This window comes from Pongo pygmaeus, chromosome 8, assembly GCF_028885625.2.
Source record: "Pongo pygmaeus isolate AG05252 chromosome 8, NHGRI_mPonPyg2-v2.0_pri, whole genome shotgun sequence".
Lineage (NCBI taxonomy): Eukaryota > Metazoa > Chordata > Mammalia > Primates > Hominidae > Pongo > Pongo pygmaeus.
The window spans coordinates 123358863-123382943 of NC_072381.2; the positions used below are offsets into that span (position 1 = coordinate 123358863).

A 24081-nucleotide genomic window follows, 5' to 3' on the forward strand; every position below is an offset into this window, starting at 1 on the left:
CATGGTGTTCTCTGAGGTCCAGCTATGTTTCTCTGCAATTCTCTCGACTCTGCTCTCCCGTATGTTATGGCTTTGCCTCAGGCTGACTTCTCTCAGAATGGCAAAATGGTGGCTGCTGCAAATTCCAGGCTGTGACGGTTAATACTGAGTGTCAACTTGATTGCATTGAAGGATGCAAAGTATTGATTCTGGGTATGTCTGTGAGAGTGTTGCCAAAGGAGATTAACATTTGAGTCAGTGGACTGGGAAAGGCATACCCACTCTTAAATTTGGGTGGGAACCATCTACTCAGCTACCAGCACAGCTAGAATTTAAAGCAGGCAGAGAAACGTAAAAAGGCTAGACTGGCTTAGACTTCCAGTCTACATCTTTCTCCTGTGCTGGATGCTTTCTGCCCTTGAACATCAGATTCCAAGTTTCAGCTTTGAGACTTGGACTGGCTTCCTTGCTCCTCAGCTTGCAGATGGCCTATTGTGGGACCTTGTGATCATTTGAGTTAATACTCCTTAATAAACTCCATATATAGATAGATATATATATGTATATATATATGTAGATATATATATGTATATATATGTAGATATATATGTGTATATATATGGAAATATACACACACACACATACATATACATATATGTATATATACACACACACATACACATACACATGTACATATATGGAAAATCTATATATATACACACACACATATATATACATATACATATACATATATATATACACATATACATATACATATATGGAAAATCAGAGTTTCTCTATCATGAAGCCTTTTGTTACCCATAAATAACCCCAGGAGTTCATGACATGGTGGGAGGTCAGAGGGTGGGTTGTCGCTGGGTACTTAACATTTCCCAAAACTGACACAACAAATAGCTGGTTCCATTGAAGTCCAGTGTGCAGACAGCATTATCAGACAGAGCACTGGCTCAATTCTGATCTACGTATTAGAAGACCATGATAAATTGGCTTTGCAGAAGAAGGGAAACTTCCACCAGTTATGAAGCCACAGACATCATACACCACTCAGGGCCCAAATCACTGGGGCCTAAGCGAAATGCCAAGCAGGGATCGTTTGGGGTTCAGGTACAATAATACCAGCTTAGGGCTTCAGGAATTAAATAACAACCAACTTAAGGAAGTGCCATGTCAAATGAGATAACACAGGTGTGAGCCACGAATGAACCACACAGATCTGTGCATGTTTCAGCGTTGGTGGCCACTGGATGTCTCATGGTTAGCAGAACCTTAACCTTGTGATTCTGAGCTCCTGATCACCTCACCCCAGCCCATCCCCCTCATAGTTCCTCCTGTCTCACTCATCTCAGGCCTGGCTCCTCAGCCCATGTAGGTGCTCCATTTTAAACAAGAGTCATTCTGGATGTTTCCCCCTTCTCCCTCACTGCTTTCCATATCTAGTATCTGAGCAACTACAGTCAGTTCTGCCTACAAAATTACCTCCAATCTACCCATGTCATCTCCACCTTCACCCCAACAACTGTTATCCCTCCCTGGAAAACAGCAATACCCATCTCACTTTTCTCCTCACTTCCCCTCTCACCCCTCCAATATTTTCTCCATGCTGCAGCTAGAATAATCATTTTCATATCAAAATTTGATCTACCACCCCATTTCCATGCTTAAGATGCTTCAAAGGCTTTGCAGTATATTTCAAATAAAATTCACCCTCTTTACCATGGCTTGGAGAGCCCCCCATGATCTTGCTCTGTCCACGGCTCCACGCCAAGCAGCGGCCCTTGTCCCAGCCCACGCCCCTCATGTGTCCAGTTCTCACTCTTGGGGTCTTCAAAGCTCTTTTGTCAACCCACTACTCATCCTTCAGTTCCCAGTTCAAGTGTCACCTCTCCAGAGAGGCCTTTCCTGACCAGCCAGGTTACCAGATAAAATAGAGGATACCCAGTTAAATCTAAATTTCAGATAAGAAACGAATACATTTTTATTCTGCCTAAGTCCCAAAAATTTCGTGGGACATGCCCATCCAAAAATGCATTCACAGTTTATCTGAAATTCAAACTTAACTGGGCATCCTGTATTTTTATTTGACAGATCTGGCAGCTCTACTGACCACCCAATGTGTTCTGGTGTTATTCTCAACCACGTCACTCTATTTTTGTCCTTCGTTCACTCACCATGATTTTAAAGCATATATGGATGCATTTGCTTGTTTATTGTCCTAACCCCACCTAGACTTTAAGCTCCTTAAGGGCAGAGCCTATGTTTATTTTATTCTTCAGTATATTCTCAATAATTTTCACATAATAAAAGTTCAACAAATGTCTAGCACATAATAGGAGCTCTATAAATATTCAACAAATGAAAAAATGAGTACTATGTTAGCTGAAGAGTTAGCATCTTTTTTTTAAAACTTCTTCCTAGGTAATGTGGCAAGTTTTCACCTTACTGAAAATACACTTCACAGACCAAAGCAGTAGAGTATGTAATCATAATCCATTTAGCTCCGTAATTAGACTTTAATGTGACTAAATTCAGCTGATGGTGCACGGAAGAGACTAGGTGTTGAGTAATGTTAACACTATTTTGACACCTTTCCAGATGATAAAACCACTGGAGAAAAATAAAATAGGAGGAAAGTAAAGATAGGGAGATGCATAAAGGTGAAGTCACAAGAGCAGAAAGTTCAGATTCACAGTTAGGGAGGAAAGGAAAGTAAACACTGATGCCATAAAATAGAAAACAGAGTAATCCAGGGCAAGAGGCTATCAGGAGAAAAGCTTAAAACCCTAGGGCCAAAGTAAAGATTACCTAGAAACTTTGCAAAAGCAAAGATTAATGAGAAAAGCTGAAGCGCAAGCATGAATAAAACCTGCATTATAGTCCTCATAAATATGAATTAATTGTCACATATAAAGGGGAGGTCAGTAAAGGAGAAGGCTAAGAGAGAGATAACTCAGGCAAAGAGCTTTGTTTTCGGAATCTGATTTGCTTACTTGTTTAGGAAACGAAGGTGAGCCCAGATGTTCAATGGCATCAGTTTCCTAAGAATGGCTGCGGTCCATTTGTGTACCCACAAATTAAAAAAAGAAATTTTACTAAATTCCTGGCCCATTTTACTATATTTTTAAAGACAGGGCAAAAGATATCTCTCCTTGAGGTAGTGATGGCATAGGATATATGTATTGAATACTTTGAGATTTGTTTTTGAAACGTTATTCTTATTGTTCTCTCGTGGATGTAGGGTTGCTTCTGGGGTCTAGAGATGGATTTGCTGAAACCCACACAGGTCTAGCTAAGGTGGGTTTACAATCACTGATCTTTAGGAAAGAATACACTGGAAGTCATTTGGAAGGAAAAGTTCATTGAAAAATGTAGTGCAATCTTCCCCCGACCCCACCCCACAGCTTGATACAATCAAAACTCATATCTTCATTGTCTTTGATAAGACTTTGGGTCACTTTGTGATACGGTTTGGCTCTGTGTTCCCACCCAAATCTCATCCTGAATTGTACTCCCATAATTCCCATGTGTTGTGGGAGAGGCCAGTGGGAGATAATTTGAATCATGGGGACTGTTTCGTACCCCACACTACTGTTCTTGTAGTAGTGAATAAGTCTCATGAGATCTGACGGTTTTATCAGGGATTTCTGCTTTTGCATCTTCCTCATTTTCTCTTGCCGCCACCATGTAAAAAGTGTCTTTCACCTCTCATCATGATTCTGAGGCCTTCCCAGCCATGTGGAACTGTAAGTCCAATTAAACTTCTTTTTCTTCGCAGTCTCGGATATGTCTTTATCAGCAGCATGAAAACAAACTAATACACTTTGCTTCATTGAAAAGCAACTAATAACATTATGGTACCATCCAGAAAGAGACTGTCATTTAAGGAGTGAATTTTCAAAGTAGGATATTGTCTAGGAAGGTGTGGGGCAAAGTCAGCTCAAACTACACTTTTCCTCTCTTCCTACTAGGATTTCCCAGGTGAGATCCAGCTACAATGAAGTTTGAGAATGACTTTGAATAACAAATGCAGTCACCAACGGCAACCTAGGTGAAAAAGGTAGTGATGTAGAATGGGAATAGGGATCCTGTCTCATTCATTTTGCAGGCATGTGTGTGAGCAACTACCTTATCTGTGAAACAGAAACTTGGGGTTGTGATCTCCTCTTCTCTGAATGGCTGTCTTTACGATTATTTCTTCTCTTAATTTTCTTAAAAAGTATACAACTATTTAAACTGCAAATTATAATATTGTGAGGTTTATAACATATGTAAATGAAAAACATGACAATTATAGCAAAAAGGATGGCAGTAAGGTAGTAAATGAATCAAAATAGTTGCAAGATTTCCATAATTTTTATGAAATTGTACAATATTAACTGTAAGTAGACTGTGGAAAGTAAAAAACGGATTTTGTAATCCCTAGAGCAATCACTAAAAATAAAAAATAAAAGTAAATAAACTGTGTAGAGTGATATCTAAAAATTCAAAAGACAAATTATTACAATAATTCCAAAGAAGGCAGAAGCAGGGAAACAGAAGTAAAAAAGAGAGGTGACAATCAGAAAACAAATAAAATGGTAGGCCTAATTCTAACCATACTGATAATTACATTAACCTTTAATGCGTTAAACTTCCACTTAAAGGCAGGTATTATCAAAGCAGATTAAAAAAGAAAAGACCCAACTATGTTCTATGTGCTTCACTTATGTTAACTCATTTAATTCTCATCACAATCCTGTAAGGCCATCCCATTACCAATCTCACTGTATAGATGAAAAAATGGGGGCTGTGAAATGGGAAGTAACTTGCCCAAGCTTACCCAGCTAGCAAGGGGCAGAGATGGTTTTGAACCCAAGGAATGGGGCTCCAGAAACTACTAGTCTGCCTCACAAGAAAATTAAGAAAGAAAAACAAGTAAATACAGAAAAAAGAGAGAAAGGAAAATAGAAAGAAGGAAGGAAGGGTTAAGTCTGGGAAAAACAAAACATTAGTACAAAAAGGTCATTGTAATCCTACTATTCTACTTGGCTCAGTAGATGATAAGCTACATTTGTAGAATAATAGTACAAAAAGGTAATTGTAATCCTGGTATTCTACTTGGCTCAGTAGATGATGAGCTACATTTGTAGAATAATACTAATTAAAACATTAACAGTGAATTTAATCTACGATTGTGGTATCCCTATATTTTGAGAATGAGAGAGAGGGAGGAGAATGGAAGTATAAGATAAAATTGACTTCATCCTGCACAATAGGGAGTTAATGGCAAATGTCTAAAAGTGATGATCCAACAGTGTGCACTATAATTGTGAGAAATGGAGATAAATATCAGAAGAAATGAATGAAGCTTCTGGAGAGCTAAAACAGGGTTGGGCAGTGGGCAAGGAGGGCACGGGACTATTATTTTTAATTTTTTGCCTTACAGTGATTTGAAACATTTAAAATTATATGCATGCATTCCTTTGATAAAAATGCTTTTGAGAAAAAGAAAAAAAAAGACTCGCATCAGCAATCAAAGGTATGTTGAATAGCCCAGTTCAATTTGCTGAGAATAAAACAAAGGTGGTAATTTTGCTATTAAATGCTGTCTTAGGCAGGGTTCTACAGAGAAACAGAACTAATCAGATATACATATAGAGAAAAAGAGGTTTATTATAGGCTCACATGATTACAAAGGCTAGGAAGTCTCAGGATCTGAGGTTGGCAAGCTGGATCTCAGGAGACCTATCAGTGTAGTTCCAGACTGAGTTTGAAGGCTTGAGAACCAGGAGAGCAGACAGTGTAAGTTCCAGTCTGAAGGCAGGAGATGATCAATGCTCCAGCTCAAGGACCAGGCAGGCAAAGTTCCTCTTACTCAGCTTTTTGTTCTGTTCAGGTCTGTAATCAACTGGCTAAGGCCCACTCACATAAGGAAGGACAACCTGCTTTCCACAGAATACTGATTCGAATGTTATCTTGGCCCCAGAAATACCCTCACAGATACAGCCAGAATAATGTTTGACCAAATATGCGGACACCCAGTGACTCAGTCAAGTTGACATATAAAATTAACCATGACACATACTATTAAGAGTTTACCTATATTTTATGTGCAAATTCCCCTATTCAAAGTACTGTACAGATTTCCAATATTCCTAATTTCATCTTCATTTTCACTAAAATTGCTCATTGTCATAGTTATTTTTTGAAATGTTTTTAAATAATATAAATAAAATTATTTTAAAATTAAAAATTACTTTAAAATTATTTTAAAATTAAATAATAAAATAAAACAATATAAATAAAAAAGAACACCATAGATGGTTGTAGCCCTGTTGCTACCCTCCCCAGCCCTGCTCTCCTGTCTTTCTCAAGAGGCTATGCATCCATCCAGACTTTACACATTCATGAAAAAATACTTTGTATTGTTTTGTATATTCTTTTCAATAGTCAAAAATACTATGATATTACACGTCATTCTGCAGCATGCTTTTGCAATCAGTGACACATTTTTGAGATCTCTCCAATTGATTATTGCTCTCGAGAAAAAAGACTGCTGTCTGGGAATTCTCCCAAATTTTCATATCTTGTTCGCATTCCCCCTCTCAACCCCTCCTGTTTTCATTATTCCTCCTTCTTTTCTCTATTTCTATACTTTGAGTGATCTCATCTGGTCCCACATCTTTACCATTCATGTCAATGTTGCCCAACTGTTTATCCTCTAACCATGACCTCTCCCTAGAACTCCACACTCACATAAGTGCTGTCTGTTTAATTTCACCACCTGGATATGTAATGGGCATCTGAAACATGTCGTGGTGGAAAGGGGGCTCTGAATTTGCCCCACGCCTGCTCCTGTCTTGCCTCTCCCATTTCAGCAAAAGGCCCAAACCACCCACTTGCCTTAACCACTTGATCTGGTAGAACCAAATTTCTGAGAGGTTGAGAGATAGCGAGGGCAGGTGACCTCTGTATCAACCAGTATCCGATTAGGGACCAGGCAGGAAATGGAACAGGAGAATCATCTGGTTCAGCTCACCGTGCAAAGGAAAGTGTGAGCCTATCCTCCTCCTTTTTCAGGGCAGAAAGGATAAGGACTATGGTGACCAGCAGACTGCAGGCTCTTTGGGATGGGGCAAGCCACCAAGCATAACTGGGGATTGCTGTCTTCAGCCCAAGCTTGTTGGATCTTCTTAGAGTAGCTGAAGACCTGCATTTTAAGTGTTGGCAACTAGTTCGAGCCACTTTTATGTACTGCATAGACCAAACAAAACATATCTGAGGGCCTGATTTGGCCCATGTGTCACTACCTTGCAACACCTTGTGTGTGACTGTGTGTGTGTGTGTGTGTGTGTGTGTGTGTGTGTGTGTGTGTGTGTGTGTATTATACATTTGGGGGAGGGACAGCACTTGAAATGTAGAGATTTGAATCCATCCTACCACATTCATAGTACTATTAGCATCGTTCTCTGCATGGCTTCCTTTTTTGTACTTTTTAATTACATTTTATTTATTTCCTTCTATCATCATTTCTACTCCTATCATGTGCCTGCCCTGCCATATGCAACCATTCCAGTTGACTGGGGTCTTTTGTTTGTATGTGTCCTTGTAAAATGCATACTGTCATTTCGTATGCAAATATTGTTAATTTACATAAACTGTGCTATTCTAGAAATCTCATTCAACTTTTTGCCTTTTTTTTTTGTGGCTAGGACTTTTTTCGTCATTTTATCTGGAGGTGTGTGTATGTGTACACGGTATGCCTGGACTGTGTTTTACCTGCCCACTCTCCCGAGTTGCTTCCAGGTCTTACTATGAAAAACTTGTACCAGACCTTTAGGAACCTGTCTAAGCATCTGTCTGGGGTGTACCTCGAAATACAGGATTGCTGGACCATAAGGTGCACATGCGTACTGTGCACAGTGCTGCCTTACCATCTCACCAGCAGTGTAGGAAGGCGCCTATATTCCTATATCCCCACCAACATTTGGCATCGTCCAGCTTTCTTCTTCTTTCCTGCCTAATGGAAAGTGATATTTCATTGCTCTAAGAATCCAAGGTGTACTTCCAGAATTAACATACTTTTTCTTGAGAACCTCAGAAGACTTCAAAAACTCTTTGTGTTCATCCTCAGACCTGAAAGGTAGGTGATTCTCTCCATTTTACTGGTGACTCATACACACCAAAAGGCAAGGCCCAAATCTTTCCTCCCAGTGGGTACTTTGAGACCTTACCTGTTAAATTCTATGACTTCCAACTCCTGGCAAGGAGGAAGGGTTGAGGACCGCCTTTCTTCTTGCTGTATTCCTTCATGAATTCACCTCAGTTTTCTAATCATTGGAATATACTTCTTGAATGGAAATAAAAGACATGGTTGGTAGTATGGTGTTTTGTCAAGTCCCAAAATGAAAGTCACATAAACAGAAATCCCAAGCATAGTCTGTAGAGTGAATCTTCTCAAATGACTTTTTTAAAGAAAGAAAAAGTCACAGTCCTAATGTGAGCTGAAATACATTCTGGGCACAGAGAAGTGACTCTGTTTTCCTAAGAGAATAATAGGATTAGTCCGGAGTCTTGATTGACATTGCCTTGTCCTTAGAGGCGGTTATTTTCTTCCTTTTGAGTATGGCATAATGTAATCCTCCAACACTTAGGTACTCAAAACATTTTCCCCTAAAGCAGCAGAAGTGATGATCATGAATAAGTAAATTTATCAGCATTAGTGTACCAGAGGAACTTCCATCCCTCTGCAGGGAGACTTGCCTGAAGGCTGGAAGGCCATTGCCGAGGAATCAGCTGCAGCCTCTGCAGAGCGGCTGTCGGGGTTGTGGTGTGCTTTGTTTTCTCTTCTGACATGGCAAGAATATTATGTGTAATTTAATATTTGCTAAAATATTATTTTGAGATGAAATACACTCTGTGCCCAGAGTGCATTTCATCTCAAAATATTGAAAATCCTTTTAATTGAATAAATTTACTGAAAAGCTTCATAGATTTAAATGGTCTTACAAGTCATTTACTAGAAAAGATTGATTTCTTTAAGAGGACCCAGTTGTAACTTGCCTTGAGGATTGTACAAATTCTTTAGGGGAACTGGTGACTTTTTTTAGTTGTTGTGCATGCGTGCATGTGTGTGTGTGTGTATTTTTTTTTTTTTGGCAGTCAGTTATTTTTCTAGTTGAAAATGATACTATTTATTCTATTTATCAGTGGGGAAAACTTGTTTAAACACATTCAGAATGCTGCTCCTGTTTTTCTTGAATCTAATCCTTCTGTTTCCCTTGTTAAGAAGGTTTAAATATAAACACAATCAAATTTGTTATATGTGAGCTGTTAAAGCCCTACAGTAATACAAAGTGACCAAAATAGCTCTTCCATAACTCATATTAGAAATGCAATGCTAGTTATTTATAAGACTGATAACACCTAAAGAGATCAAAAGAAGAGTGAGGCAGAACACTGTTCACAATTAAAATGAATAAAATTGAATTTCATAATCCTAGACTGCAAGTTCCTCCAGACGGGGATCGAGTCTCACTTTATAGACTCGGTTCCTGGGACTGAGTCTGGCTCCCTGTAGGTAAATGTTGATCGACTTATTATTACAGAATCACAGTGGCCACAATAAGTAACACCTGTTTCTTCCCAACCTGAGACACACAGGAGTCAGACAACTGGAGACAAAAATGGTCAGTTTTATTGAAGATAAAACTAAATTAGAAGACATGGCTGCAGCATGCCTCTTAATCCTTCATCCTGAGTTAGATGGGATTGACCCCTCAGTCATGGGCAGCTCTGACAACTAGCAGTCCCCCTGCACCTGTCCAAGCTCACTGAATGACCATGACCCGGACATCCCAGAATGCAAGCATCCTGTGCACAAGCTGCCTCCTTTCCCAAACCCACCAATCAGGTAAGCCACACCCTTCCTGATGAGGAAGGGGCAGAGGGGCAGAGGGAAGGTGGAAGTGTTCCCAATGCTTTTACTTCTGGGAGCAGAATGGAAATTGTTGCCCATCTCTGAAAACATATAACCACGGAGTAAAATGTGGGGAATGTTGTTTCAAAATTATATGTTGTACTATTCTATAAAGGGGTCCACTAGGGCTAACATTCTCAACTCTATTCTTGTAGTAACCAGAGTAAAACTTGACAAATATCCCTCCAGCTAACTTTAATATTCATTCCATTGCTTAGATCAATGTTTTAAATCTGCCTTCTGTTTAGATTAAACTATGTTGTTGTCAAAGGAATTACTTGAATACTTTTACTTACACGCTTGCATTCTCTTTCTCTTCTCCACCATGATTTTGTATGCCCTTTTGTAAACTGTTGCTGGGGCAACTTGGTAATTCTAAGCTTAGGCAAGTATTTAAATTGGGAAACTGTTCTTTAATGACCTTAATTGGCTGGAAAGAGAAATCCTTGTTATAGTGTGCCTTCTATTCTGTTTGGGGTTTTAGAATTTCCGGATGTGTGACAAATATTAAACAAACGATCACTTTGATTTGGGGATTCGGGCTCAGATCAAAGGTACCAGCATCAAACACTTAGCGACAGGTGATGACACCAGACATGGCTCTGTAGTGTAGACGCAGGCAAGGCGTCCAGGGTGTTTGTGGAGTGGCTCCTCCGAGACTGCAATCAATGAGGAAGACCCTCAGTGTTGATACTCTGCAGGTGTCTTCCATGTGCCAGTCTTTGATTTCCACACAGTTCTTTCCATATTATCCTGGCTTTGGGTTCAGATCAGGTTTGACTGTGCTCAAAACCAAATACTAGAATTGCAAAAAATACAGAGACCTCTTCTCAGTGTTTAAAAGGGCATTTTCTAAAAAAAACATTGAAGAATGTAAAACCCCAGACCACTGTATTTTATCATCATGAAGTTTTAGCGCCGGGGGAGACTGTAGAGATCAAATCTGACACCTCCACCCAACCTACTTCCTCATTTTACAAACAGAAAATAGAAGCAAACACATTTACTAACTCGAGCAAAATTACAAAGCTCATCAGTAAGTAGGTCAGAAGTACAACTGGTTTTCTGGTTCTCCATCTATCTTTCTTAATCTCTGCTTCTCAAATGTTGGAAACTTTAGGGATGAATACCCAAGACTTAAAAGAAGGTAGTGCGATTCTATCTAATATCTGTATTCTGTGTATCATGCTAATTTGTTGGAGTATTAACGAAGGTCTGCAATCTGTTGTAGATGCCATGTTCTAGCCCAAAGCAAGACTGTCCCTTGGTTCACACAATTTGCCAGTGCTTGACAGCTTTCATTTCTCTTCTCAGTATATTTTATACTATGGTCACGGTATTAAGTCTAACTCTATCAGACGGATCACAGCTCAAATCTGGGAAATCCAGGTAAAAACTGATCCCTGAATTTTTGCTTCCTTCCCTGAACAGACCGGGAGCATAAATCACTAAATTGGCCTCAATACTTTAGGATTTGATTTGGCAGTTGTTTGGAGGGTCCTGGGGATTCTGGTGGAAAGACAGGAAACATTTTGGCATCAACTTTCAAAGTGTGAGAGTCAAAGGGAAGGATGAGGGGAAGGAGCGGGGAGGGACCCTGCTGAGGACAGGACCACAGCTCCTCTTCCAGGCACACAGGCTGCAGGGAATTGGGGAATGCAAGCCCAGATCGTGCCCCAGCTAGAGAGCGCAGGGGCAGAGGACTGAAGAACACCTCCCAGGGCACCTATGTTTGGAATTTTTGTCTAGAAAGGCATGGGGCAGTCTTAACGGGGCCTTCCTTGTTTCTGAAAAAGCCATCAGCAATTCACATGACATCTAAGAACTGGACACCTGGGGAAACCACAGACCCAGTTCAGGGAAATAGAGGGCAGGAAAGGCCAAAGATGCTGACAAGAAACTCCTGACAACCCCAGAGGGGAAAAAGGACAAAAAAAAAAAAAACCACCCAGGAAGGAAGACTTTGCCAGGTGGCACCACTTCAGTTTAATTAGACAAGCTTGGGGGTGGGGTGTGGCCTGAAAGCAGAGACACCTGGGGACTGAAAGCGAATTGGGGGTCAGGGGCAAAGGTGGCGTCAACAAGCCACCTGGGACCCCTGATGGAACACTCCCCCCAGGATATGGAGTAAAGGGGCGGGTCAAGGAGGCTTCCAGAAACCAGAGCACAGAGATGGTGGCGCCAGAGGGGGCAGCCTGCTGTAGTCCAGAGATGTCACAAGAACTAGGAAAAACCCACGATACTAACAGTTAACCAAGAGCATGTCCTCACTTGGGTAAAACAAGGGATAAAGTCAAATTAGGAAGGGCAACAGAAAGGAGAGAAGCCTAACCTAAAAGGTCTTTTAAAACAAAACAAATTTTTGCTATCGTTTACTAATGATATGATTTTTTTGAAAGCCAAATGGGATTTTTGTCTCCCCATTTCTTCGTTTTGAAATTTTCAAACTTACAGAATTGAAAGAAAAATACTCTCCACCCATCTACCCTTCACTTAGATTCACCGATTGTTAACGTTTTGCTACAGTTGCTTTCACTATCTAGCTATAGCCTTTTTCCCCTGAACCATTTGAATGTAGGTTGCAAACATCAAAACACTTCACTCCTCAACATTTTGTTTTTTTTTTAAATAAATGTCAGGTTTCTGCTTTTTATTATTTATTTATTTATTCATTTACTTAGAGATAGGGTTTCTCCATGTTGCCCAGGCTGGTCTTGAACTCCTGGGCTCAAGCAATCCACCCATCCTGGCCTCCCAAAGTGTTGGGATTACAGGCGTTGAGCCACCACGCCCAGCCAGTCCTCAATACTTTCACATGCAATTCCTAGTAAGGCCATCCTACTGCATAACCATCAACATACCTAGGAAAATTAACATTAACTTTATTTTATAATTCATATTCCATTTTCTCAGTTGTTTCCAAATATTTCTGGCCTTTATTTTAATGTAGAATCCAGTAATATTTGTGCAATGCATTTAGTGTGTCTCTTTAGCCTATTTTAATTTGGAACAATCCCTTGTTCATTGTTTTTCATAACACTGAAGTTTTTGAACCCAATCGGCTACAATGTGGCACATTCTGGATTTGTCTGATTGTTTTCTCATGATTAGATTAAAATTAAATATCTTGGTCAAGAATACAACACAGGAGATACTGCCTTTCCTAGAAGGAAGTCATACCTCAAAGGGATATGTCTCCCCTATATAACAAAAGGTCCTCATTAGAGTAGCATTAAGCTTGTTCATTTCTTTACAAGTTATGTTGATGTTGTGGTTTCTCCCCCAAAAAGATTTACGATATATTTTAAACACAACCAGATCGTTAAAATAATTATTAAACACCCAGTTATATACTGAGCACTGAATTTGATGCTAAGATTCCAGGCAAACAAAAACTCTGGTAAAAAAACACAAATTCTAGAACTGTTCAACTCATATAGAAAAATCTAAAAAGAAATTGCTGGACTAAATTCCACAGGGAATTTATCACTTTCAAAAACATGATGGGCAGCACCTTGCACTGTGGTTCCCCAGCAGAGGCAGCATCAGTCTTCATGGAAAGCCTGGCTGGCAGGGATTCTGTGCTGGGCTGGACAGGTGCCCCCCGGGGTTCTGGATGCCAGATGTTCCAGTGAGAAAGCTGACAGTTGTGAAAATGGAGGACCCTGACTCCTGTTCTTGACCAGATGGTGAACCACTCACCTTTGCAGGGCAGTGGTTTACTTGAAGCTCTATACACATTATTTTCCAAATACAGAACTAAATTATATACAGAAAGAATGGCTAAACCCTAAAACCAGATAATAACTAGCCAAACAGTCCTGAAATTGACCAAAAGATGTATCTTTAATTCTAAAAATGGCACATGCATACGAAAAACCAAAACAGACCATAGAGGTTTATGAAAAGTTAGTCTGTCTCCTATGCAAAAACCTAGTCCTACTCTACAGAAATAATCACTGTTGGTCTTACGTATTCTTCCAGGAATGTTCCAGCAAACACATCAATACATCCACATATTTTAATATGTAAATTGCTGAAGTGCTCTCCACATAGTTTTCTTTGACTTTTCTTTCCCCCTTAACAATGTATCTTGGGTATTTTGGCACATCAGCAATACAGACCTCATGCTTTTTACTTGTTGCATAGTATTCAAATGGATACCAAAAACCGTTTGACTAGTTGCTTATTTCCAATTTTTTATTATCAACAATGCTGCAAGTTTATGTTTGTATACATGTCCCAAATATTTGTAAGACAAATTCCTAGAATAAAATTGCTGGGTCAAAAGTATGCACTTAAAATATTAGTAATATTGTAAAATTGCCCTCCAAAGAGCTTGTCTCAATTTACACTCCAAACGATGTATGAAGAATGCCCACATCCCTATCTCCAGGCAAAGCTGTGTATTAACATGATTGATGAGTGAAATGTGGCATCTTCTTGTTTTTTCTAATTTGCAAATGTTTGCAAGGTTATTTGGCTTTCTTCTTTTGCCTTTTTGTCTTCTGAATATTTTCCTAAGGGTTTGTCTCTTTATTACTACATGAAGGCTTTTGATATAACGGAAAAATTAGACCTTGTCTGTCATATGTGTTGTAATCTTTTCCCCATTTTGTCATTTCCCTTTGTCTTTGTTTATAGTTTTTTGTTGTTGTTGTTCAAACATTTAAAAAACTTTATATTGTCAACTATATCAATATTTTTCTCTACAGAATTTAGGTTTTATGATGTGAATGGACAGGTCTTCTCTATTCTGAGAGTATTAAGAAACAAAACAGAACAAAAAATCCAACATTTTATTTGGTACTTGTCATTTTTATGTTTAAATTTTAATCCATATTGAATCTCTTTTGCTGGAATGACTGAGGTATGGATATGAATTTATATTTTTTCCAGATAGCATTTAGTTGCCTCAAGATTTTTTATTGATTAACACATCTTTCCCCATGATTCAATGTTTGTTTTTGATGGTAAGTGTATTTATCTTATGAAGATAATTATTCTCAATTAAAAAAAGGCTAAATCAGGCATCATTAGGTTTTGGGTATGAAAAATTTTCGGCTAGTATTATTCAATTTAGAAGCTACTGAAAACGTCCTCTTACATACAATTCTCAACCCATTCAGCAATTTGGTACTTATTTTTCTCCAAAGAATTCATGTGTCATAAACATTGATGCAGATTTCTTATATAAAATTTACTTTATGTTTCATTTCTAAATTATATGACTGCAATTCCAAGTGAAGAATGGTAGTGAGTTTTCTGCAATACAGAAAAGGATCACAACAGTCCATTTACATTATTACTTAAATTATTAAAGAATTGTCCCTGTAGTGAAGATAATTCAGCATTCTTTCAATCTTGCTTAGAAACATCTCCCATATTTCACCTACATTTTTTTTTTTTTTCAAAATTAAACCCATGGGTTAACTAAGAGAGTCATGAAAAAAATTCATGTGAGCTCATCATTAGTTCTTCATGCTACAGGGTGCATCTAGATTACCTCATCGTCTAAGATCAGCATTGGTGAGATGATATGAAGTATCATCCTCACAGAACATAACACTCAAGTTCTGTGAATTGCTGCTGCTATGATTAACTCGAGTACTTAATTGGTCACTTTAACTTGAACAGGCCTTAAAAGATTCAAAATTGCTCCTCAAAAAAAATGGGCTGGGGGGAAGCATGAACTTCATGAGCACTTGGTAGACATCATTAATCATGGCACGTTTTTGCACATCTTGTTCAACTCTGTACCAGCAGTGTTTTAAAATAGTGTTTTGCACATAGCAGATTTTCAATATATATTTGTTGAGTAGAAGGAAGGAAGGATGTATGTATGGATGGTGGATTGGATTGATGGATGAATGAGAGAGCCCAAATGAAATCTCATCAATTTCCAGAACACAGCAGCAACTGTTGATCAATCCATTAACACTCAAGATGAAATTTACTTTGCATGCTGCACTGAGGTTTTATTCTGGACTCATTCTTGCAGACTGTTCAATGAAAGACATGTATATTAAATAAAGGACTTCGGGTGGAAAAGCCTATCTTGCTTAGTGTTCTCATCAAAATAATATGTTTATTTTTGGATCATGATATAATTAAGAAAACTATTGTTATGTCTAGAGTTTCTATAAGACTCCTAAACAAAAGTGGATCAAGGTACACCCTGTTTCAATTAGGGACCACTCAAGGTTTCTTTCTTTCTCATTAATTACAAATATAAGTCAAATTAGAATGGGAACTCCTCTCTTTATCAAGGACAATGGAAAGTGTTTTATAATAACCATGGTTGCAATATTTTAAAGTAGATAATTAAAATCTCAGCATGCTGCCATCCAAATCACATACAACAAAAAAGTAAAACCTTCTTACACTGTGTTTCAAAGAATCAGCCTCTAAGCTCTTCCCTCCACTCCTTTCTCTAATACGCATTACTGAGGACCTAGAATGTGACATGTGACCTATAAGCAGTAGGGAAGCATTAGGAAGCAGACATTCTGTTCTGCTCAGAATGTGTACAGATGAACAAGCAAACAAATATCTGCAGGAGGATATGACAAGTCCTCACTAAAATGAAGGAATGAATGAAGAAGTTGATTAAGGATACTCATCAAATTTTGGTAGACTGCCTATGATTTGAGATGAACATTTATTTTTGCTTTTTCCCAGTTCACTCTGCAATGTTTTCTGTAGCAATAATTTGTCCTCTAGTGCCAACTCCCACTGCCTGTTAAAAACCCCTATTTTTAATCACTTCAAAGGGGTTTCCTATAGGATAACATTGTTTACATTTTCATATAAATCTTGATAAAAATAATTTGATCACTTATACAACAAATACTTATTGAGTACCAACAATATTACAGCCACTATGCTAAGTGTCCATCTTGGGGTCACAATGACTAGAGGCTCAAGGAATTCTTAGTCTATTTTTAAGAAATAACTATTAGACCCAGAAGCAAGGACAAAAAAAAAACACAAATGCACAAGGGAGTTTGTTGGAGGTCAACAAAGATCAGATGCGAGTTTGATGGAATGGAATAAGCAGGATTGGAAGCAATGCCAGATTTAAAACATTTATCCATAAGATGCCCAATCCCACAAAAGATTTGAGGGATTTACAAAAATGCATACAAATTAAAATGATGAAATAAATGAGTCAGGACAAAGGGAAATATGAGTGTGAAGATGATAAAGGTAGGAGTATATTCACCATTTAGAGATGCACACTGAAATTCATTTAGTTACTAGGGAATGCCAAACATAAAACCGAAGAGTAACTTAAGTGAGGCCCATTTAATGCATCAATTTGCTCAACAAATAAGAACTAAGTGTAAAGACAACTGAAAGGCATTTATAAAATGATTGGCCAGTCTGTGGGAATCAAGAGAGAGGAATAATTAGTGGATAATAACAAATATTATGGAGTCCGTAACACAGCTGAAAGAGTAAAGACAAGATGAAAGGTTGAAATAATATGCTAGTATCCTAATATAGTGATATATATGGAACAGCACATCAGAAATTAAGGCGTGGTTCGCTGCTGTGGTCTTTTTATGCCTTTTAACAAAGGGATGTGCTCTGGGAGCCTGAGGGACACCTACGAGTGGCATCGCTCTACTATTGTGAGACCAGTAACAAAAACTAAAAAAGTAGACTGTTTTTAATTCCAAGGGGGTCTGGTTTGGGCATCAAAACACCAGAGTTGAAAGCAGTTAGGGAAGCCACTGCTAAAGAGTGAATACTAGGATTGGGAACTGTAATTGGCCAGACATCCCCCCTTAGTCTGGCGGGAACCACATTTTGTCCCATGTATACACCATCCTGGTCCATTCTCACAGGAGGCATCGTGACAGGCTATAGCATATCAAGTGGTGTAACACTGGACAACAAGTCTGTCAGGGGTGAGTGAGGCTCCTTAGAATCGGTCAGGGCTGAGAGGTGGATAGGTCTAAGAATCCAGGTGTCTATATGCAGCTGACTAAGAAAACCTCAATTTTTGATCTTCCAAAAGGTCCCTTGCTTTGGAGGACCTGCGCATGATGTTAACCTCCTCTTGACCCTCCACCAAGTCAGAGGACAGAAATACATGGCCTCAGCCTCCAATGGGATTAAAGGACCTTTCAATACCTAGGATTCTGTAGCCCAATCACCGCACCAAGCTTAGTAATTCCAAGACTACAGATGAAACCTGGTGCTCCCCTCAAATACTTGCCTCCAAGGATGACCCCAGGACATCCAAGTCATCCCCTAATCACAGCCTTCCTCTTTGGCTTGCTTCACAAAACAGAATGCTTGTTATGATTCCCAAGTGACTGCGGCACTTACTCTGTGATATCTTGTCCCATTTAATGAAGGGCTCTTAGAAACCACAATTCTAATTGGCATTAATTCCAATATTTTAATGTAAAATCTGCTCACTTAAAGTTAGGATGACACCTTAATGCCATCTCAATATAGCAACTTGCCCAGAATAAGAAGAGAGCTTCATTTTTGGAAAGACTTACTGCTAGATTTCAGACATTTTAAAAAATTAAAACACATGGATTGTCTTCATCGCAAACTCTTCCTGAATATTTCATGTGTTTTGTGCTTTATTTGCTGTGCATATCTTCACAGTGTGCGTATTATTCAAATACTCCTAACAGATGGTCTCAAGTGCTACATATTATATAGCATTAAATGAATAGCTTGGTAAATAAATGAGTCAAGGATTAAAATATTTTACAGCTTATAATTCATGAAAGATGTTCAATAACAGTACATTAATGAAAAAATCTTCAGTGTAAACATAAAAACATTAAATGCAACTACTGGATCAGTGAACTGGTCATGACAAATGAATTATTTCTTTAAAAGAGGTGTTTGTCCTGTATGGTCTCTTATAACCTAAATTAATCTGAGGTTGACAACCAGTTTCCCAGTGAACGAGGCCTACTGTTTCCCTTCTCCATCCAACTCACAGTTTTCTCTGCCATTTTCCCCCTTATTAATGCCTGCAAAACTAGGAAAGGAGATGAAACTCATAAACCAATTTGTTACTGTTTAGATTATTGGTAGCAAAATTTTGATGAAAGAGGTTGAAACTATAGGTTCAAACTGAGGATTCCGAATTAGCTGTGGTTTTCATTATCTGTGCTCTCTAGTTTCCTAATACTAGGTTTGTACCATAGACTAACCTAATGTTTAGCATTGAAGTTTTCATTGAGGGTTTGCATGATTAAAACAAGCAACAAACAAACACAAAAACAAATCAAACGCAACAATTTCTGCCTTGTTTAGATACCTTTGAACTCATTTCATAGTGTCAATGTTCCAGACATTAGTCCACTGAGGAATAAAAACCAATAAAATACTCTCCCTATTGGATGTTCTCTTTCACCCCATCCTTATTTTAAATTACGTTATTTAATTGAATGCATAATGATCTTTTTCTAATCATTTAGGGTTTCTAATATTTGATGCAAGACCTAACAAGACTTTCCAATTTCATTCTAGATCTCCCTAGAAACAAAACCTCAACCCAGTTTTGACTGTGAAAAGAACATAAGCTTTTTAATAAACAAGTTATTTGATGGGAGGCTGAGGCAGGTGGATCACTTGAGTTCAAGACCAGCCTGGCCAATATGGTTACACCCTGCCTCTACTAAAAATACAAAAATTAGCCGAGCATGGTGGCACAGGCCTGTAATCCCACCTATTCAGGAGGCTGAGGGAAGAGAATTGTTTGAACTCAGGAGGCGGAGGTTGCAGTAAGCCGAGATCGCGCCATCGCACTCCAGCCTCGGCGACAGAGTGAAACGTCATCTCAAAAAAAAAAAAAAAAAAAAAAAAATTAGAAAGTATCCATTAAATAAAACCTCTCACCTAAAATCACAAGTGGGCTTCATTTGCTATCCTAAGGCCCATTACACAATTTCAGGCATACATTGAAAACTATTCTCTCACACTCCCTATGTGGCTACATTCTTGATTTCCTTTTCTACACTAGTATCTTTTACCTCAGTTATGGCCTCTGTGAGGTTGAGAAAGATGCCCTCCTTAACCAAACTTTGCATAGTCAAGTCAGACCAATTGGAAGACTCTTCTGGCATTTTTACATTAAGGCCCACTGTGTATTTTTTTCTTCTCAATCACAGTACCAACTCTTATTGCACAAACAAAACATATATCAATTAATCAACAATATTTATCATGTATCTACTCTGCATAGGGCATTGTACTTATGAACATTCTACGTATATGAAGTTTCATCATACATGAGGTTTTTCTTTAAAATATATTCATCAAAAAACTTTTTAAAAATCAGTTTATAAACAAATTGGCAAGGAAAGTTACATTAAGCCAAAAAAAAAAAAAAAAAACCTAAACAGTATTCTCTCCAAACTACATTAAACTATGGGGGGAAAAAGAGTGGACAGGGTCCCTATCTCAATGGTTCTCAAATCTGAATATGCATTCGATCCACCTGGGGGAGCCTGTGAAAATGACTTTTTGGGTCCTACCCTCAGCGTTTCTGATTCAGTAGGTCTGGCTAGGGCCTGAGAATTTGTATTCTAACAAGTTTCCAGGTGACGTCGACATTGCTGCCCTGGGGATGACACTGTGAGCACCAGTGTCAGGGCTGGGATCAAAAAGCATGAGTGAATTTTAAATAGCCGATGTAAAGGTTAAACTATGAAATCAATGGCCATTATATTTTAATTGAAATATGTATTTTATGCCCTAAAAGTCACATGGAAATTTATTCACTTTCTTCTTTTTTTTTTTTTAATTGATGATTACATTTCTTTTTTTTTTCTTTTTTTTTATTATTATTATACTTTAGGTTTTATGGTACATGTGCACAATGTGCAGGTAAGTTACATATGTATACATGTGCCATGCTGGTGCGCTGCACCCACTAACTCGTCATCTAGCATTAGGTATATCTCCCAATGCTATCCCTCCCCCCTCCCCCCACCCCACAACAGTCCCCAAAGTGTGATGTTCCCCTTCCTGTGTCCATGTGTTCTCATTGTTCAATTCTCACCTATGAGTGAGAATATGCGGTGTTTGGTTTTTTGTCCTTGCGATAGTTTACTGAGAATGATGATTTCCAGTTTCATCCATGTCCCTACAAAGGACATGAACTCATCATTTTTTATGGCTGCATAGTATTCCATGGTGCATATATGCCACATTTTCTTAATCCAGTCTATCATTGTTGGACATTTGGGTTGGTTCCAAGTCTTTGCTATTGTGAATAGTGCCACAATAAACATACATGTGCATGTGTCTTTATAGCAGCATGATTTATAGTCCTTTGGGTATATACTCAGTAATGGGATGGCTGGGTCGAATGGAATTTCTAGTTCTAGATCCCTGAGGAATCGCCACACTGACTTCCACAAGGGTTGAACTAGTTTACAGTCCCACCAACAGTGTAAAAGTGTTCCTATTTCTCCACATCCTCTCCAGCACCTGTTGTTTCCTGACTTTTTAATGATTGCCATTCTAACTGGTGTGAGATGGTATCTCATTGTGGTTTTGATTTGCATTTCTCTGATGGCCAGTGATGGTGAGCATTTTTTCATGTGTCTTTTGGCTGCATAAATGTCTATTCACTTTCTATTACTGAAAATTGTCATACAATATATGTGATTTGACCTTAATACAGCACAATACACGTGCAGTGATCTTTGGGACACCAGTAATTTTTATACAATTTTTACCAAAAAGGCAAGATCATCATAAGTAAGATATTGAAAAGTCACAACTACCGCAAAAGTATGTGACAGATCCCAAGATAACACTTGAAAACGCTTTAAACATTAGAAGCAGTGACCCGCAGACTGGACCTCTGGTTACCTGCACTGTTCTCTGAAAAGCAACTGTAGTCAGGCTCGGAGACAGGTATACTGGAGAAAGTCTTTTTTAAATTACATTTTAAAAAATTGTGGTAATAACATTTAGCATGAGATCTACCCTCCTGACAAATTTTTAAGTGTCTAATACAGTATTGTTAACTATAGGCATAACGCTGTTCTGCAGATCTCTAGAATTTACTCATGGTGCTAAGTGAAATTTTATAACCATTGAATAGTTACTCTCTATTTCCTCCCTCAACACCACCCCCCATCACCCCTGAAGTCCTGGGCGGGTTGTTCGCAGTCTAACATGTTACACACACCCCACATGCTCCTTAGCCAACCCAGTTTTTGATTAAACACAAAATCACTTGGGGAGGAAGTAAACGACAACCCTCCTCCAAACTGTTCTTACCATGATGACGATGATAACTGATGTTACATCAGAAATATTGACTCACTAAGAAGAGACTGCAGGCCGGGTGTGGTGACTCACGTAATCCCAGCACTTTGGGAGGCTGAGGCGGATGGATCACTTGAGTAAGGAGTTCGAGACCAGCCTGGCCAACATGGTGAAATCCTGTCTCTACCAAAAATACAAAAATTAGCCAGGTTTGGTGGTGGGCGCCTGTAATTCCAGCTACTCAGGAGGCTGAGGCAGAAGAATCGCTTGAACCTGGGAGGTGAAAGTTGTAGTGAGCTGAGATGGAGCCACTGCACTCCAGCCTGGGTGACAAGAGCAAAACTCCATCCCCCCCCCACCAAAAAAAAAAAAAAAAAGAGATTGCAAACAGGTGGCCCTTAAATTTTTTTGGTTAAAAAGAAAATGAGTTAACTGCCAACATTTGGAGATCATATTTCACATAATCTGTATTATTTTCAGTTTCTCTAGAAAGATCAGGTTTAGCAATCTTGGACTTAACATTCATTTCCGAATGGCCACAATGAGCTGGAGCTGGAGCTGAACAGCTGTTGCTCCTTTTTAGTGGAAAAAAATGAGCTCTCCAGATTGCCACTGTCCTCAGTAATCCCTATTCTTTTCCACTCCACCTGCCCTATCATCCACTGTACCTTCCTGGCTCTGTAAATGTTTGAGTTTGCAATTCTTGCACTAAGAGTTGCAGCACAAATGAGAAAGTTTGCTGGGAACTGCACATACCCCCCCGTCTCACTCTCAATACACTTTTCCATCATTTGCCAGAGTATAACAGAATGTAACACTATCATAGCAATAATCTTTACATTGTTCTAATTTTTAAAAATTACGTGCAAACTTTGGTACTAATGTTAGTGACCAACCATACCATACCTTACATCTGACCACAACACACCATAATTGAAATCCTCTGACAGAGAAATTTGATTTTGTGCTTCCTAGCATAAATTCGGCTTTTCAGTATGCCTCAGAAATGATGAAACCACTGAACATTTAAGAATCAAATTTTAGGGTGTGAGGACTGTAAGCTCAACATTAAGCACTTTTAGTTCATGCAATTATAGGTACATAAATACAAAATTAAATATTGCTTATAAGTATTAACTGTATAATCATAAAAATACAAAAGTATGAAGTTGTGGTATCATGTAAAATTATTTGAGGAAAAATGTCAAATGTTGGGCATTTAGGTCACAAGCCCTACATGAAAAATGGCCACCTTAACAGACTCATAACAGCTCTCTACTTCCAAATTACTCCAAATATTTTTGTCTCAGCAGAGTAAGGAAAAAGAAACGTGTATGCTGTGGGCAGGTGGAAAGAAGAATCCAAAGGAGATGTGCTGGGAGAAGTAGAGGGACAGGTTCAACAGGCCTCCAGAAGGGACTACAATTCCAGAACAGAAAGGGGTTCTGGCCTGCTGAGAAGTTCCTTGTGCCAAATATGTATGATTTATGTCTAAGACTACACATGGTTCACGTCCCATAATCTAGAATACAACTGCCTAATACGCTGCCATAAAAATGTACCCATACATTGGATGGAGAGGCATGCACTTAGACTGTTGTGTTGAGGGGACTGGACTTCTGGTAGATGCTGGAGGATAAGAAGTGGTGAAAAATGCTACCAGGTTTACCAACCCTATTCTATTTTCTTCAGTACCACAAAGGGTTTTCTTACATTTCCTCTGAAAGCTTGTGCATTCCCTACCTTACAGGGTTGTTGTGAGAAATAAAATAAAGCATAAATAGGAAGTACTCAGCAGAGACCTTAGCCTATATATAAATACTCAAATATCATTTCTACTAAATCGTAAGCTCCAGCCCTAT

At 38.7% G+C, this 24081-nt stretch overlaps 1 long non-coding RNA gene across 1 annotated transcript; it reads right to left on the reverse strand.

Annotated features, from left to right (window-relative positions):
* Window positions 1-14588: 14588 nt before the first annotated feature.
* On the reverse strand, window positions 14589-22976 carry LOC134740186 (uncharacterized). Its single transcript, XR_010127480.1, has 2 exons — window positions 22232-22976; window positions 14589-19774 (listed from the first exon to the last, which is right to left on the reverse strand). It is a non-coding gene; the product is annotated as an uncharacterized LOC134740186 (long non-coding RNA).
* Between the last annotated feature and the right edge of the window lie 1105 nt (window positions 22977-24081).